General features: G+C 43.0%; 1 protein-coding gene across 1 annotated transcript in view; it reads left to right on the top strand.

Moving 5' to 3' along the window:
* The window catches only part of MYO16 (myosin XVI), a 2,821,299-nt gene that overhangs the window by 639,459 nt on the left and 2,164,278 nt on the right, over nt 1-17,562 (top strand). The window lies entirely within an intron of this gene.

Genomic DNA, 17,562 nt, shown 5'->3' with positions numbered 1-17,562 from the left:
TGGCCCCACCCACATGGCCAGACCCGAACAACACCCCCAAAAGTAAAAAAACACGCAAAAATCACCACAATCCAATGCCATCCATGCCCTCAATGATGTTTAAATTCAAGAGGCCCCACACAAAGCCTTGGTCCATGCACCACTCACTACCCCTGGGCATAATGGGTGAAAGCAGGGCAGGCTGGGTGCAGGCCTATGGCACAAAGCACACTGCCTGGCTTCGAAATGGCCCCTTGTCCCCCAGCCACATTGCCAGGCCCTGCCTGGACCAGGCCTCAAAATGCCCCCACCCACATGACCAGGCCCCAACAACACCCCAAAAAGTCGAAATACACACAAAAATCACCACAATCCAATGCCATCCATGCCCTCAATGATGTTTAAATTCAAGAGGCCCCACACAAAGCCTTGGTCCATGCACCACTCACTACCCCTGGGCATAATGGATGAAAGCAGGGCAGGCTTGGTGCAGGCCTATGGCACAATGCACACTGCCTGGCTTCAAAATGGCCCTTTGTCCCCCAGCCACATGGCCAGGCCTCAAAATGGCCCCCACCCACATGGCCAGGCCCCAAAAACACCCCAAGAAGTCGAAAAACACACAAAAATCACCACAATCCAATGCCATCCATGCACTCAATGATGTTTAAATTCAAGAGGCCCACACAAAGCCTTGGTCCATGCTCCACTCCTACCCCTGGGCATAATGGATGAAAGCAGGGCAGGCTGGGTGCAGGCCTATGGCACTAGGCGCACTGCCTGGCTTCGAAATGGCCCCTTGTCCCCCAGCCACATGGCCAGGCCCTGCTTGGACCAGGCCTCAAAATGGCACCCACCCACTTGGCCACTTCCCAACAACACCCCAAAAAGTAAACATAAAAACACAAAAATCACCACAATCCAATACCATCTATGCCCTCAATGATCTTTAAATACAAGAGGCCCCACACAAAGCCTTGGTCCATGCACCACTCACTACCCCTGGGCATAATGGGAGAAAACAGGGCAGGTTGGGTGCAGGCCTATGGCACAAATCACCCTGCCTGGCTTCAAAGTGGCCCCTTGTCTCCCAGCCACATTGCCAGGCCCTTCCTGGACCAGGCCTCAAAATGCCCCCCACCCACATGGCCAGGCGCCAACAACACCCCAAAAAGTCAAAATACACACAAAAATCACCACAATCCAATGCCATCCATGCCCTCAATGATGTTTAAATTCAAGAGGCCCCACACAAAGCCTTGGTCCATGCACCACTCACTACCCCTGGGCATAATGGGAGAAAGCAGGGCAGGCTGGGTGCAGGCCTATTGCACAAATCACACTGCCTGGCTTCAAAGTGGCCCTTTATCTCCAGCCACTTTGCCAGGCCCTGCCTGGACCAGGCCTCAAAATGCCCCCCACCCACATGGCCAGGCACCAACAACAACCCGAAAAGTCGAAATACACACAAAAATCACCACAATCCAATGCCATCCATGCCCTCAATGATGTTTAAATTCAAGAGGCCCCACACAAAGCCTTGATCCATGCACCACTCACTACCCCTGGGCATAATGGATGAAAGCAGGGCAGGCTGGGTGCAGGCCTATGGCACAAAGCACACTGCCTGGCTTCAAAATAGCCCCTTGTCCCCCAGCCACATGGCCTGGCCTCAAAATGGCCCCCACCCACATGGCAAGGCCCCAACAACACCCCAAAAAGTCGAAACAAAACACACAAAAATCACCACAATCCAATGCCATCCATGCACTCAATGATTTTTAAATTCAAGAAACTGCACACAAAGCCTTGGTCCATGCACCACTCACTACCCATGGGCCTACTGGGCCAGTGTGGCTTTACACGCACCCCAAAATTAAACTAAAATTCCACATATAACAGTGAGCTATTAAATTCAATGCCATGACATAATGAGATTTAAGTTCAACAAAACTCACAGAAACAGTTGTATCATGCACCCATGACTAACCCTGGGCCTTGTGACTACCCTCAATATATTTTTATTAAAAGTTGTGGAAAAGTTTAAAAATTGTAGTTGCAGCAACTGCAATGCCCCAAACAAACAACACCAACTTAAATGTAAAATCTTAAATCCAAAAGTGAGCCAAAGTCCAAAAAGTCCTCAAATACAAATATCCTCCAGCAGCCAGAAAAAGTCATCCTTCCAGCTCCAGATCCAAATGAAATGTGACCAGGCCATAGACAAAGCACTGGGAGGAGCCTGCTGGACAGGAATAGGAAGTTGGAGACTCTGGGCCAGTTCCTTCCTCCCACCTCCCCAAAAATGGACTCCTTGCACAAAAAAGTGCAGCCAAATGTCTATTTGAGGAGTTATTCTGATCAAAATCATCATATTCAGAAGGTTTATGCTGCCTGCGGTGGATTTCTTGTGCAGAATTGCAATTTTTGCAAGTTCGGCAATGCGAGCTGTTCAAATCACCCGCCGGAAGTCAGCTGCGCGCCGCATCTACGTGTACGCAATTGTTTACTACCCGCGATACGTGATCGCGGGCCCTTATGACGTACTCGCGTTGTCAAACTCTCCCACTGCAAGATGGCTTGCCGCGATGATGTACTAGTGGTTGAAAAACTGTCTTGCGATCATGCACCAAGCTCCAAAACGGCGTAGCACACGGAAGACGGGATGAAAAACAACTTGGCGAACTCAGAATCAAGGTAATTAAACGCCGCGCGCGCGATATTGTATTTTTCCCAACATTTAGTCTTAATAAATGCACAACTTTCTGGGTTCACTCATGTGTTTTACTAATATTTCCCTCATAAACTGGAAGGAGGTTGAAATGGCAAAAGTAGGGATGATTGACCTGCTTACAGAAATATATTGTGGTTACAAAAAATGAATAGTGGTGAAAATATTTCTGTTCACTCTATTTTATTCAGATTTCTGAATACAGGGTGCTTTTTAGAGAGCTTTTTCCATTTCCAAACAGAAAATGTGTCTATGTTTTTGCAATTTCTCAGACCTTTTCAAAGTGGCTGCCAAACCCCGGGGAAATGTACTTTCCCAACATGGAGAGAAAAATGACTAGCATTTAACCTGGATGTAATTTGTGGAAAAATATAATGAATAATTAGGTGTGAAATACCCTTTGAACTTAAGCCATGGTTACAAGTTTGATGAACATGTTTGAGAAACCACTTGGCCCAATGATTCCTATCAGGGTGATTACACACCCTGATTTCCTGGGGAGAAAAACAACATAACTGATTTTACCGGCTGTAAAATCCAGCCCCTAACCAATCTCCTCCTACCGAACAGGAGAGTATGTGATGCCTTCTATCAGACCACATCCTCTGCTGTCCACCACCAAATGGAGGTACAGTTAGAAAATGTTAATTGTGGTAAGTCAGTATCTCGATACCTAAATGCTTCTAGCTCATAAAGGGGGCCTAAAAAGTATATACTTCCATGTAAATAAACTATTTAAGTCTATTTTCTTTGAAAGCAATCTTAAGGAAGAGCTTTTAAAATCCTCAAGGGAAAGGTAGACTTGCTCTGTAAACCAGTAGTACCATTTCAGAGCTTCTTGTAAATGATAGGGTGTCTTACCACACATCCTAATAATTCTTAACCCACTCACCAGGACTTGTCTTTCCTTGGCTCCGCTGTGCGAGGAAACCATCTGTTGCAGCTTCCTTTCAGTGCTTTCAGACGGTGCTAAAAAATCTAACATCCAGCGCTCCGTGGTGCCGCCTCCCCAAGGACTCGCTGGTGTGAGCGAGAGCTGCAGTCCGCACGCTCTACCCCCGCTCCCAGCTTGAGTCCTAAGGGTCGAGGCCAAGGGCAGAACAGCGCACCGAGCCCGGGGGACTGCGAGGACCAGCATCCCCTGCCTGGTTCAGCTGGTTCCTCTTCCCCCAGGCGACACGCCCACGGACACGCCCATCGGCGATTCAGGCACATTTAATTCGTGACACCCGCTTCGCGGGCACCACTCTCCAGGACTTGTCTTTCCTTGGCTCCGCTGTGCGAGGAAACCATCTGTTGCAGCTTCCTTTCAGTGCTTTCAGACGGTGCTAAAAAATCTAACATCCAGCGCTCCGTGGTGCCGCCTCCCCGAGGACTCGCTGGTGTGAGCGAGAGCTGCAGTCCGCACGCTCTACCCCCGCTCCCAGCTTGAGTCCTAAGGGTCGAGGCCAAGGGCAGAACAGCGCACCGAGCCCGGGGGACTGCGAGGACCAGCATCCCCTGCCTGGTTCAGCTGGTTCCTCTTCCCCCAGGCGACACGCCCACGAACACGCCTATCGGCGAAACGTACAAATCTCACATATAGCACTCCGCGACGCGGGACGCGCGCGTGACCAAGCGCGGGTCTTAGCCCGGGCAAAGGGCGGGCCGTCTGTGGCCATCCGGGGACGACCGAGGACGGGACGGGCCACCCCACTTTCAACTAATCTAGGGATTCACGAATACTTGAAATAGAAAAAGGATTCGATACAACACTGTCTAGGTAAGTCAGAACTTCAATACATGTTCATGTATAGGAGCTGATGAAAACTGAGGAACTTACCTAGCAATATACGGATACTCACCTGAAAACAAAAACTCAATCCATATTAAATATCCCTCACATCAACATCTGAAATAAATCCATCAAAACAATTGAAAACTAGCTGTGACTACTAAAATCAACAGTTGATACCCGGCCCCAACATGAGGGCACTAAAACAATTATGTTCACGAACAATCTACATGAAACGTATGGGTACTGATGCAGCTGTCAGAAAATCCACAGATAAATCGATGAAACCGGGACAATTATCATATACTCCAGCTATAAACAAATATTCTTCTACACTTTCCACGAAAAAATATTCATCCTTTTTTACATCAGAAGAACAAGATAAGTTAGATCTCACAACAGATAGGGTACAGCATGAATTGCTACTTTCCTCCGATCAGAGACTTCACAAACAAGAATCATTAATTATAGAGAACAGCTTGGCAAAGACTTCTTTTCCTGAAGAATGCCAAAAATCGCTCTTAGATATGTCTCAAATAAAATCTATAACACCGATAAAACTTCAGGATAATGCATTACCTTTGGAGGTGTCTGTAAGCAACATCACGAAAGGAGAACATGAAAAATCAGAAATATCATTTAGCCAAAAACAGCCATTAACCAGTTCACCAGAAAAATCACCCAAACTCTACTCTAATCACGCTAACTACACTGACCCTAACTTCACAAATTTAAATTCTGTAAACACTGTTTCTCCCCTGTCAAAAGCACTATTTTCACTGCAGGAAATCCTGGAATCAGTACTTACCCACCTTGGTCAAATTCTAGCTAACTCTGACGATACACTAGATGTGCAAATTGGAATCCTAAAATTTCTCGTCGAAGAAAAAAGGAAAAAAGATTCAACTAAAGTAACACCTAATGAACATGATTCAGTCAAAACGCCTCAAAATGAAGACTGCCAAAATAATGGAATAAAAAATCTAAATCAACAGGAAGCAAGCACTCAAACGACTGATGTGGTAATAATCGAGACTAAAACTAAGGATACAAAAAATAAGAAAAAACATCCTATTACCTATTCACTTAAAAAACTGTTTAGAGAAGAATCGGAAAACACCACCGAAAATGATATTAAGCACTATCCCATCTTCTCTAATAAAGTAATCAACATCACTTCAGATCGGATAGCTCGGGATACTAAATTAGAGTCACCAAGAGACATTACCGATCAGGAACCCAGTCAGATAGAAAAGACCAAAAAAAGTAATGATCGGGAAAAAGCAAGAGGGAAGAAAAAGAGAAGAAAGCCTCTGAGAAGAATACAGAAGAAAAAAGGGAATAAACTTAAATTTCAAAAATCTACCTCCCCAAGCTCCGTGAGCTCTCCAGCAATTCAAAAAACACCTCCGGCGAAAACTCCGCTGGCGAATTCATTGAATCCAAAAGAAGAAGAATATTGTCCGATGATAGAAAACCGATCAACTCTGCAAAAGTCCATGGATACAAACAATTTACATGAAAAGAAATCTCAACAATGGGAAGGAATTCCATCTAAACATATAATAATTGAAGAACTCTTTCCCACAGATAAAATGCCGTTCAACCGTAGTAGAATAATTAATCTTCTACAAGGAATACCATCCTTGACCTCTCTTACAAGCAAAGAAATTGACCTAGTACTCTTTCCAAAAAAATAAAATGATAAATTAGTACAGGTATCCTTTTTTTCTCCAGTTCTTCCTGGAATAATAATTAGAGAGAAGGAAATTCTTCACAGAAACGGCTACGATGTAATTTCAGTATCAGATTTCAAAACCAATATACAAACTAAATGCACAATTGGTCAATTTCAAAGAAGAAACGATAATTTTGGCTTAAAAAGGGGAGAACCTGTATTAAATACCATGAGAAAAGACACACTCAAAATACAAGTAACGCATGGCGAAAGGTCAGTTTGGTCTCGGGAATTAAGACTAAGTGATACAGAGAACCCTATAACATCTTGGGCATGGCTATCAGAGACTCTAAACAGCAAAAAAATGGATAAACCCCAACAACACCAGGTTTAGCAAAGGTTTGTCGTTATTAACTTGGAACCTGGCTGGGAAATCTGTTATAAAAATGAAAAATGCAATTAAAGATTTCCCAGATATTATAGCCCTCCAGGAAACATGGTCAACTGCTCCCTTTACACAAAAAGGGTACTATGTTTATGAAACTCTGGCAAAAAAATCTAAAAGGGGACATGCCAAGGGAGGTCTGGCCATTTTACTAAAAGAAGAATATTCTTGGTCACAAGAAATAATCAATACTAATACTGATAATCTGCAATGTGTAAAGGTGTCACTTAAAACTCAAACATCAGTTACTTATGAAAATATACTACTTTTCAATATTTACGCGCCCCCCAATAGTAATTATGACTTGTTGTTTGACATCTAATGGAGACTATTATGCACATCATTGAAGATCAACTCTACATGCCATATATTATAATGGGAGATTTAAATGCTAAAATTTCAAATAGCGAACTTAAGAAATGGGCTCTCTTATTTAAAGAGGAATCTCTGGAAATATCTCTCCCAGAGTTACCGAAAGGAGTTAAATCAGACAAGAGAGGACGCTCATTATTATCATTTCTTCCGAGTATAAACGGGACAATATTAAATGGTAACGCCAACGGAGACAAACCGGCATCTTACACGAGGCGGGGAAACGGATCTCCCTCTATTCTTGATTATTTTATATGTGGGATCGAAGAGAAAGAACAAATCATCCAACTCTCGATCAAATTTAACGAGGAAAGTGATCATGCACTTTTATATTTAACAACTAAATGGAATGCACAGTCTTCTTTTCAGAACCAGCTAATATTCCACAAACCCAAGACGGAAGTAAACACAACGAAGTGTCGTATATATTGGAGCACTGAAAAACTGGACCATTTGAAAACTTTACTCTCTCATACTCATTTATTGACTACCATCTACTCAGACGACCCTATAACGAACTTTGAACTTATCATTAACAAACTTAAGCTTGCCTTACAATGTAAGTTACAAACTGATACACAGATAAAAAGTAAACGTAGCAGTAAGAATAAAAATTGGAATCAACCCAATATAAAAAAACTTAATAGGTTGATTCGAGCCCAGTATTTGAATTTCTCGTCTGTAAATACAACGGAAATTAACAGATTAAAGAACCAAATACGACGAGAAAAAACTAAACAGAAAAAACTGAAGCAGGACTCTAACTGGATAGATATCCAACTAGCAGTCAAGCAAAATAACCAACGCAAATACTGGTCTTTGATTGCGAAATTTACTGGAACCAAAAAAAAGCTGGAAGCAACTCCTGTTTCAGAGGAAGACTGGGATACATACCTCAGCGAGCTGTACAAACCAAATCAGATCAATAAGGCAAGAGAGGCAGATGAACGACTTATGGAAACGAATGATACTAAAATCAACAAAACTTCGGCAGTATCTATCGCCATGAATATAAGAAAGGCAAGAAGCACGGGCGCTTCTGGCCCTGATCAGATCCCTATTAAGATCTACCAATCCGACCATAAAAAGTGGGGTCTGGTGCTTTCGCCACTATTTAATTATATATTCGACTCCGGCAAAATACCAAACTCCTGGAAGGGAAGTATAATAATCCCGATTTATAAAAAAGGAAAAAAAAACACACCAGGGAACTATAGACAAATAGCGCTCATGGACGCTGCCGGGAAGATATTTGCAGCAGAAATTCTGGATAGATTGAAAACTTGGGCATTTACAACCGGACAAATTCCTATGTTTCAGTCTGGATTTCGTCCGAACCACTCTGTTACAGACAATGTAGCAATCTTCCAGACAATTTTAGATAAATACGTATCAGGGAAAAAACAATCCATATATGCAGCGTTCATCGATTATTCTACGGCCTTCGACCGTGTCGATAGACCGACACTGTGGACAAAATTAAGAAAGATGGGCATTCCTGAACCACTATTACAACTTATAGTGAATTTACACAGTAACACCTGATGCCGGGTTCAAATGGGGCGAGAAAAGGGCCTGACGAAGAAAATATGGACATTCAACGGCCTAAAACAAGGGTGTCTTCTGGCTCCAATTTATTCTCCCTGTATTTAAGTGACTTACCATCCCAACTACAATTAGGGTTATGCACTCCTCCAAAGATTGCCACCCAGTGCATTCATACGCTGCTGTACGCGGACGATATAGTCATGTTTGACCTAACACCGTTCGGACTTCAAAATCTTTTAGATATTTTATATAACTACTCTAGGAAAACATTTCTTATCCCAAACATAAATAAAACTAAAGTGGTTGTATTTTCAAAAAAGAAGAAATGTGTAAGGTATGAATGGAAGCTGGGAGGTGAGAAACTAGAGCAGGTAAAGGAATATACATATCTTGGCAGAATTTTTTCACATAATATGAGTAATACCAAACAAATCGATCATCTTAAAAAGAAAGGTGATCTACATGCTGGGGTCCTGTCACGCCTATATTCAGCCGCTGGGAATAGACACTTCTCTGCACTAATACAAGTCTACAAAGCCAAGATTCCACCGGTTCTGTCATACGCCTCGGAATATATCCCTTTAAAACAATGGGCATATATGGACCTAAATGAAGGCAAAATATTAAAAAAATTACTGAAAGTTTCTACATCTACACCAGTACAGGCGTTGAGACTAGAATGTACCATCACGAGTGCATATGCCATAGCGATAACAAGCATCATCAGGTGGGCTTACAACCTTCTCCATTCAAAAGAAGGAACTTTACGAAATTTGTTAAAAGTTGAGACATTTAATAAAGATTCTGTCCATCTTATCTTTTCTATAAATATGAAAGAGGCTTTCCAGCTTGCAAAAATCAGTTTGGAAATTTTGTCAACATGGACACCTGCACAACTAAAACTTTTTCTAAAAAACTTTTCCCCCAAACTGAGCTACGAGCTTGACCATATACACTGTAAAAAACTATCTGTGTATAAGACCTATGCAGACTCCCAGGAATATAAACAAAAACAGCTGTATCTAGAATATACTCTGGTACACGGCGCAAGGCGAGTGATCATGATGTTGCGTCTGGGTATACTTCCAGTATTAACCTTTAGTTCTTCCTGGAGTCTAGATAGCTCTGCGCTATGCACCCTCTGTCAGGGGGGCATACAGAATTTGGAACACCTTCTTTTTATATGTCCAAATGAGAAAATTGTAAATGCAAGGCTAACATGTATTGAACCCATCTGTCGGTCCTGTAGGATTGTTAACACTAAAGATTTTTTAACATTATGTAAAAACCCACCTAACGAATATGTCTGTTACAGAATTTTTAAGTTCTTGAAAATTTCATTGAAAATGTATTAATTTGTATGGAAACTTAAGTGTATTTTATTCTTTATCAAATTTGTGGTCCTCAATAGAGTACCGTAACAAATAAAAACTTTTGACTTTGACTTTGACTTTGACTTAACCCATATAATAAGCAAGATGTACTGAAAAATTTAACACTTGTACCCATTCCTATCCAGTCATACTTCTTTTTTTAAATAGAAGCATCAAGACCTGCAGTCACTCAGTTCAGTTCCCTGCAGGTATAATCACCACACCAGATTAAAAAAATGCACCCCCTCTTATTGATTGAGGGTGTGTCTATGCTACCCTTTGCGATATGCAAACTGGTTATTCATATTGTGCCTGTAGTACTAGATTGGCTTGGCAGTTTGGGCTGGACTGTTCCCATGAGGCTCAGGGTCAAGGCTGATTTGCATATATCTGGGTGCGAACTGAGGTGGCGAAGTGAGCTAAAGAACGATCATTGATTAAACCCAGATATGTGAGTAGGGTGAGTGACTGAAAAGTTTCAGTGCTCCGTTCATCATATCCTTGTGCTTGCTTTATTCACCCTAAGATGGCAGGGTATACCCAGAGGGGTCCCTTGCTCACTTTGCCATTGGATTTAAGTCAGCCTGGCTGATATAGGGTATTACCCCGAAACCAGTCCCAGGATGCTTGTTTCTGGTTCAGGGAAGACCTGGCTTGGCAGTTCGGGCTGGACTGTTCCCATGAAGGCACAGGTTCAAGACTGATTTGCATATAGCTGTGTCTGAACTGAGGTGGCGAAGTAAGCTACAGAACAATGATGGATTCAACCTAGATCTGTGAATGGGGGTGAGTGTCCGAAATGCCTCAGCGCTCTGTTCATCATCTCCTTGTGTGTCCTAGATTGGAGTCTCCTCTGGCAGCCTCAGCAACAGGAGCCCAAGTAGCAATATGGCGTGTGTTGAAAGCACACCAGTGTCTGTGAGGACTATAGGAACATTTCCTCTATTTTCCTCACAAAGGAAAACATGGCTTTAGACTTAAAATTGTAGCATGACTGCTGCAGTGTAAAACCCACAGTGTGATCTCTCAAAATAACGCTTTTTGCCTGTTAAAAACCTCCACTCTACTTTCAGAGACAACGCCCTAAAAGCTATTGTCACTGTGGCAGGCTTAGCTGTTCTATCTATAAAATCAGAATTTAGATTAAAAACTAATACTGAATCTCAGGAATGAGACCAGCTAGAGAATATTTAAACTATTTTTATTAGCTATTAAAAATCCAATTCAGTGGTAAGTTGTATTTTTAGTCAATATTAAAGAAGATTACCTTTTACCTGCATTAGCATTAGCCACTGACAGCCGGTCAACTTGTAATTCATCTGAAAGAGTTGTGAAGGAGATGTGAAATTATTCTGAGTAGCTACAAAATTGGATAACCGCAGTGGGCAGAGATGACTTCTTTGAGTTCAGCAGTGTATCCAGAGTTGAAGGTTGTGGGCATACTTTTGACAACAATAGGGCCAAATCCTGCCTGAAATGTCCGTTTGAGTCAAATGTAACACTTTCATGCACTTAAAAGCATGAAGAACAGGGGACGCGCACTACCAGACGTCTGTCTCTAGTTTGCTGTCGGTACAGGGCCTGCTTCCAGCTGACTATATTTTAGTTTTAGATGTGGGGGCACTGTGGATTACCATGGTTTACTCCAGGATTAGATCTTAAATATACACCCACTGAGAGAAAAGGTGAGCTTCCCAAGGGAGTAGGGTGGGTCGCATATGAATCTATGAAAGATTCCAATAATGGAGAACTAAAGTTACAAGGGCCTTTTTATTCTATACCTAATAGACCATGGAACTCCTATCTTGACGACGGTGGGGATTCTACCCGCCATTCCTCACTTACCACCATGGTTGAGGCAGAACTATGGGACCAAATGCCGGCTCTGTAGAACAGGAATCGAAGATTTGGAACACCTATTGTGCACTTGTCCGAGGCTGAACGAAGAAAGAGTAGCTTTGTTGAAAACAGCTTTCAACAAACTAGGAGTCCGCTCACGTAGACAAGCTGTCCTCGCTTGTTTTGATCCTGGTCTCCCGCCACTAAACGGGAAGCTAGTGAAATTTCTGAAACTAGCGGAACGGAAACAAATAACCCAGGCACTTGTATAGTGGAAGCCCAGTATAGGACTAAGCGCATTGAACATTTTTTCCCGTGGGGTTTTATTGTTTTTTACCTTTACTATTCGGTCAACCATGAATTTCTGCTTTTAAGGTCTTTTAAATTTCTTATGCGTTTGTTTTATTGCACTTTTTTGTAACGTTTTTTATTAACCTAAACAATAAAGAAATTACTTACTTACTTACTATCTTGACGACGGGGAATGATTCAAGCACATCAAACATTCCAATAGGGGAGAACTACAGTTATAGACTTGGGGCCCGATGTAGCCCCTACTGATTCGGTATTTACAGAATCTGTAATACCTACATCTCCCCCCTTCATATTTACCGACTCTGAAATACCAAATCGGTAAAATTCGGTATTTAAGAGTCGGTAAATATGAATTACCTACATCTGGCCCTAAGTACCTTATGTTTGTCTAAAACTTTAAAAATGTAGATCTGTTGTTCCCCTTATTGGATTTTTTGGCAATTTGGTATCAATTTTGTTAATTAAATTTGGCTCTGTTTTATAAATGGTTGTGGAATTCTTATTGTGTTGTATTTTCAACTTAACTGTTTGGTGTACTCCTAAATGCTTTACATATGTTCGCTAAGCTGATCCTGTCTGTTTTGTGACATAATTATTAGGGGTAGAGCTCAGGTTTAAATTACTGACATTTGGCCAAAAAAATGATGACTTGGGCCTTATGGTCAAAGCTAATTTTCTGTTGCCAAGGCTCCGATTTGCAAATCAGAGCCTTTGTGACTGCAAAATACCTTGTGGGTATGGTCAAAATCCAAATTGTGATTCGGTAACTCATAATTAAATCGCAAAATAGGTTTGAGATTATAAACTGAATCTTAAATTGAAAGAGGTGTTTTTGCAAATTCTCATGGTATGTATCATTGTCTTGTGACCAATATAGGAGTTGCAAATAATTGAGGAGATACTTACACCTCAAAAGTTGTGGTAACTCAATCACAAACAGAAAGGGGTCCTGTTGGGACCCCTTTCCCTTTATCGAGGTTCAAAACAAATTTGTAGGAGTAGGCAGTGGTGGGGCCACAGCTTACTCAGAAATCAAGTTTTAGAAACTTTTATTTTTATTTTTCTAAACACGTCCTTTTAAAAAAAGACTGTTTTAAAAAAAGATTGCCTTCTGTAAAAGCAATTACATGCATGGCGGTCTGCTGACCCCAGCAGGCCATCGTCCCTGTGATGGCAGGGATTTGTATTGGGTTACAAATTACAATGTATCTCGTGCAAATTAATGATGTAGGTACTATATTGCGACCCCCCCTTCTAATTGGAATTTTGCAAACCAACATGCTTGAACATATGTCAGTTCACAAAAAAACAATTAATTTAATAAAAGTTTGTGTGCATATTGCGACCACTTTTACCAAATGCTTTGTAGGAACATAAGGTCCTTTATTGCTTGTGATAGATGCCAGTCTACTTTAAATAATTGACCACTTTCTCAGAAGGACCATAGGGTGAATGCAATGTGTGATGATTACTATTGAAGTAGGCTTTCCCTTTCTTGAAGTAGGGCAATAGAAGCGTAGCTCAAGGAGTTTGTGAGGTGAAACTGATAGCCATATGCAGAGAAGTTAAAAGGTGAATTGGGCCTCCTACCTTAAAAAAGAGAAAAAGGGCCAGTTTGCAAAACATGTTTTACTGCCGCTATTTCATGTCATTGGTGGTTTGTCAAGGCAGTGCTTGCTCTAAACTCCTTTTACCAGAGTATTATGAAATAAAATGCTGTGTGTGGTAATATGTGACAAGAGTGTTGGTTCAAATTTGTTTTTTTTAAGTATGGGCGGAAAATCCGTTCCGCTCGCGGATTTTGCGGATTTTCGGTAAATTCGCAATCCGCGAATTTCCCGCAAAATCCGCAAATCCGCAAGCAGCGGATTTTATGGCTTGCTCGCACTGTTCGCGTGAGTTCGCGGCTTCCCAGTTCAACTTCGCTCCCCGCGAATAAGCGCTAAATTGCAGAAATACGATCTTAGCAAAACTGAAACTACTTACCAGGTTCAAAAGTTCAAGCTCCTCATTAGTAGCCATTTCCTGTAGTGCTTCCTGAGGGGCCCCTCCAGAGTTCAGTTGCCTACTTGCAACTATTATGTGACCCTGCTCTGACCCTCAGAATAGTTACACATATGCCACAAAGGTCCTGAATTACAGCTAAGGGAGACAAGCAGGAGCCAGGCTGGAAGTTCAAATCCAGTGACACATTAATCAGCCCCTAATTCATTATTGTCAGGTGGGGCAGGGCAGGTGTTGTAACTAATTTTGCAACAATGAAAGCACTTAGCAAGTGCAAAAGATCACTAATCAGGAAGCACTAAGGAAGCAGGTGCCAGCTAAAAAAATATTCTTTGACACATTAATCAGCCCCAAATTAATTCAGGTCACTTGAGGCAGGGAAGGTGTGCTTTGCTTTGCCACAATAATGTACACTGGACAACCAGAGGGTGCTGTGATGAAACAGAGGGTGGCATGGGTGAGCCAGAGGGTGGCATGTGGTGACAGAGGGTGGCAGTGATGAAGAAGAGTGTCCCTAACAGGCTGGACACGTAGAAACAACAAGTTCGCAAAACTTGCGACCCGACAGGTAAGTTCGTGTTTGCGAAATTGTACAAAAACCCTCGCGACCTGGCAGAAACCCGCGCGAACACAAAAAAAACAAATCCGCAAATTCGCGAGAATTCGCAGATTTTGCGGATTGCGAGTTCGCAAATCCGCAAAATTCGTGAACGCGAGATTCGCAAAATTCGCCCATGCTTAGTTTTTTTGGCATTTTCTTATGGTGGCGATGTGTTCTGTTTTTTTTGTGCAGTTTCATTTTGTGCGCTATTATTTCAATCTCTTTTATTGTAATGTGATTGTTGTTTGGTGTTGCCTTCTGTTTTGTTGAGATGTGACCAGTTGTGTTTTAATTGTTTTACTAATTTACTTTGTGTATGCTATTTAGTTGTGGTCAGTTTACTTTAGATATGTGAAAAAATGGTGATATGTTTCTAGCAAAAAGCAGAACATGCCTTGAAAATTCCTTTTACTAGCAATCCTTTAATACTGTCTAAAGGGGTAAAATAGTACTGCTTCCTTCACTTATGGCACCAGTCAGCTCAAAACTGTGGAAGAAGGGGTGTGCAAACGTAGCACTGCTGTGGCTATATCACATAAAGTGAGCACTAAAAAGAAAAGTTTGGGCCTCGCAAAGGTATTTTTTTGCCAGGGCGAAATTGCAGTTTAAACTGCACACACAAGCTGGAATGGCAGCAATTAGATTTGTTTAAAGGGCTACTGAATGGGTGGCATAAAGAGTGATGCAGGCCCACTAGTAGCATACGGTTTACAGGCTCTCTGTAAATGTCATAGCACTTTACTAGGGACTTAAAGTAAACTAAAATGTGCCAATTGGGTGTAAGCCAATTTCACTATGTTTAAAGGAGAGAACACAAGCACTTTAGTACTGTTTTGGAGTGGTAACAGGCACAAAGTCATAAAGGTCAGCAAAAAGGGTTCAGAAAACAGGAGGGTGAAGGCAAAAACTTTGGAGATGAACCTGCTGGGAGGGTCAAGTCCAACAACATATCTAAAGTAAAACAACTAATCTTAACATAATGCCATGCACAAGACAACATAACACCAACATTGAAACATAATATGTCACATTGTGGCAACACAGTAAAAACAGATCACAACACAAAAACTTAAGTACAACTAAACAAAATCACTTTGCAATGAAAGAGCACAAAAGTCAGCAGCACAAAAAATAGAACACATCACCATCACAACAATATGCTCAAAAGATCTTATCTCAAATTACTACCTGCAGAATGGAAAGGGGCGACCACTCGGTCCCCCCGAACGTATGGCAGAGTCCCTCGATCCCCCCGGGAAGCCATTTTTGGGCGGGAGGCGCGTCTCGGCTGGTATGCCCGAAGCGGCATAGCCGGGGCGCGCTTTTTCCCGCCCTTGAGTGGGCTGGCCTAGACACGGACGCCGCCGGCCACTCCCTCGGGGCAGGCAGGGGCGGGTTTACGCCCGCCCTGAAGATGGATAAAAAGAGACGCAAGACCAGAAGACATCCTCTTGTTCCTGTGCTCTGAAGCTGCACCTCCCCGCTGCACGTGAGCTCGAGACGGAACGAAGAGCCAATTTTGAGCGTTTTAATCGTTCTTGTTTGTTTTTCAGTTACTTTGTTGGAGAATGCCGAAGAAGGTTGGAAAGCGCATGAATACCGACCAGATGCTGCGTGTTATCATGAAAGAGATGTCCGAGCTAAAGAAGCGGGTGGACAAGAATGAGGAAAGGGGTCCAAAACGTCCTTTGGCGGGAGCAGCCCCGGGAGGGAAAAACAAGAGGCCCAGGAGGGGAGCAACGGGAGAGGAGATCCCCGGTCCCAGTGCTCCGCTCGGGGCTCCAATTCCCATGCCAGAGGAGGGGAATCCGATCACCCCCGTGTCCGAGGATGATATGCCGCCCGAGTTGGCAGTACAATTGGCAGCGTGGTTGGGAAAAGGTAACGAGGGCGCCACGGCTGTCGAAGCGCAGGAGCTGATTAAGCAATTGCGTGAGAAACGGGAAGCAGCCAAGGTGCCCGTGCCGGCTGCAGTGGGGGACAAGACACCAGGGACGGTTGCGACCACAGAGGCAGCGTCAGGTGCAGGTAAGCGGCCATTGCCGATCGCGAGGGATGAGTCAACACCCTCTCGGAGAGAAAAGTTGGGGCAACATGTTCCTTTGGCAATTAAGGAGAAGATTTGGGCGGGGGAGTATGTGAACATTTTTTCGTTACTTGTTGATCATTATGAGGTGGAGCATGTAAAGAGTCAGAAGGACCTCATGCATCCGAGTGTTTGGCGCGCAAAGATGGCCGCCTTTAAAGTGAATGAGAATATCGCCAATTGGGGCAATGCCTGGGGAATCTTTACATCAATCCTGGGGGAACGTAGGCCTGAGTTGCTTTCCGAGTTCCCAATCTACCAATCACGAATCATGGGGTACTCGACATCGCACCAGGGTAATCATTGGTTTTGTTACGATAATATGTTCAGAAAGGAAAAGGAGCATAATAAAAGTTTAACCTGGGATTGTTATGATGCCTTGACCTGGGATAAAATGAAGGAGTCAGGGATGTTAAAAATGCCGTTGGTAGGAAGTAATGTGGGTGAATCCTCCCGACAATATGCGGGGACGCCCTTTCGATCAGGTTCGGGGGCCGACGATCACTCGAAACCTACCGGCAATACCGGAAGGAAGGGTTTCTGTTTTAATTACAACAGAGGAAAATGTACGAGACCGCAGGGATCGTGTAAATTCAAACATGAATGTAGTAGTTGTGGGTCGTCCCATCCTGAGACCTCGTGCAGAGCCAGAACGGGTGATAACGGGGGGAGAGGAGGTGCCAAACAGGTCTAGTATAGTCCGAGGGGCGCCTTTACCCACTCCCATTGATACCCTGGCAATGATCCCTTGGCTCAGTGATTACCCGGATCGTACTTCTGCTGGGGTGCTGCGAAACGGTTTTTCGTATGGTTTCCG

The sequence above is a fragment of the Lissotriton vulgaris genome, chromosome 8 (assembly GCF_964263255.1).
Source record: "Lissotriton vulgaris chromosome 8, aLisVul1.2, whole genome shotgun sequence".
Classification (NCBI taxonomy): Eukaryota; Metazoa; Chordata; class Amphibia; order Caudata; family Salamandridae; genus Lissotriton; species Lissotriton vulgaris.
This window is presented reverse-complemented; position numbering and strand designations above follow the sequence as displayed.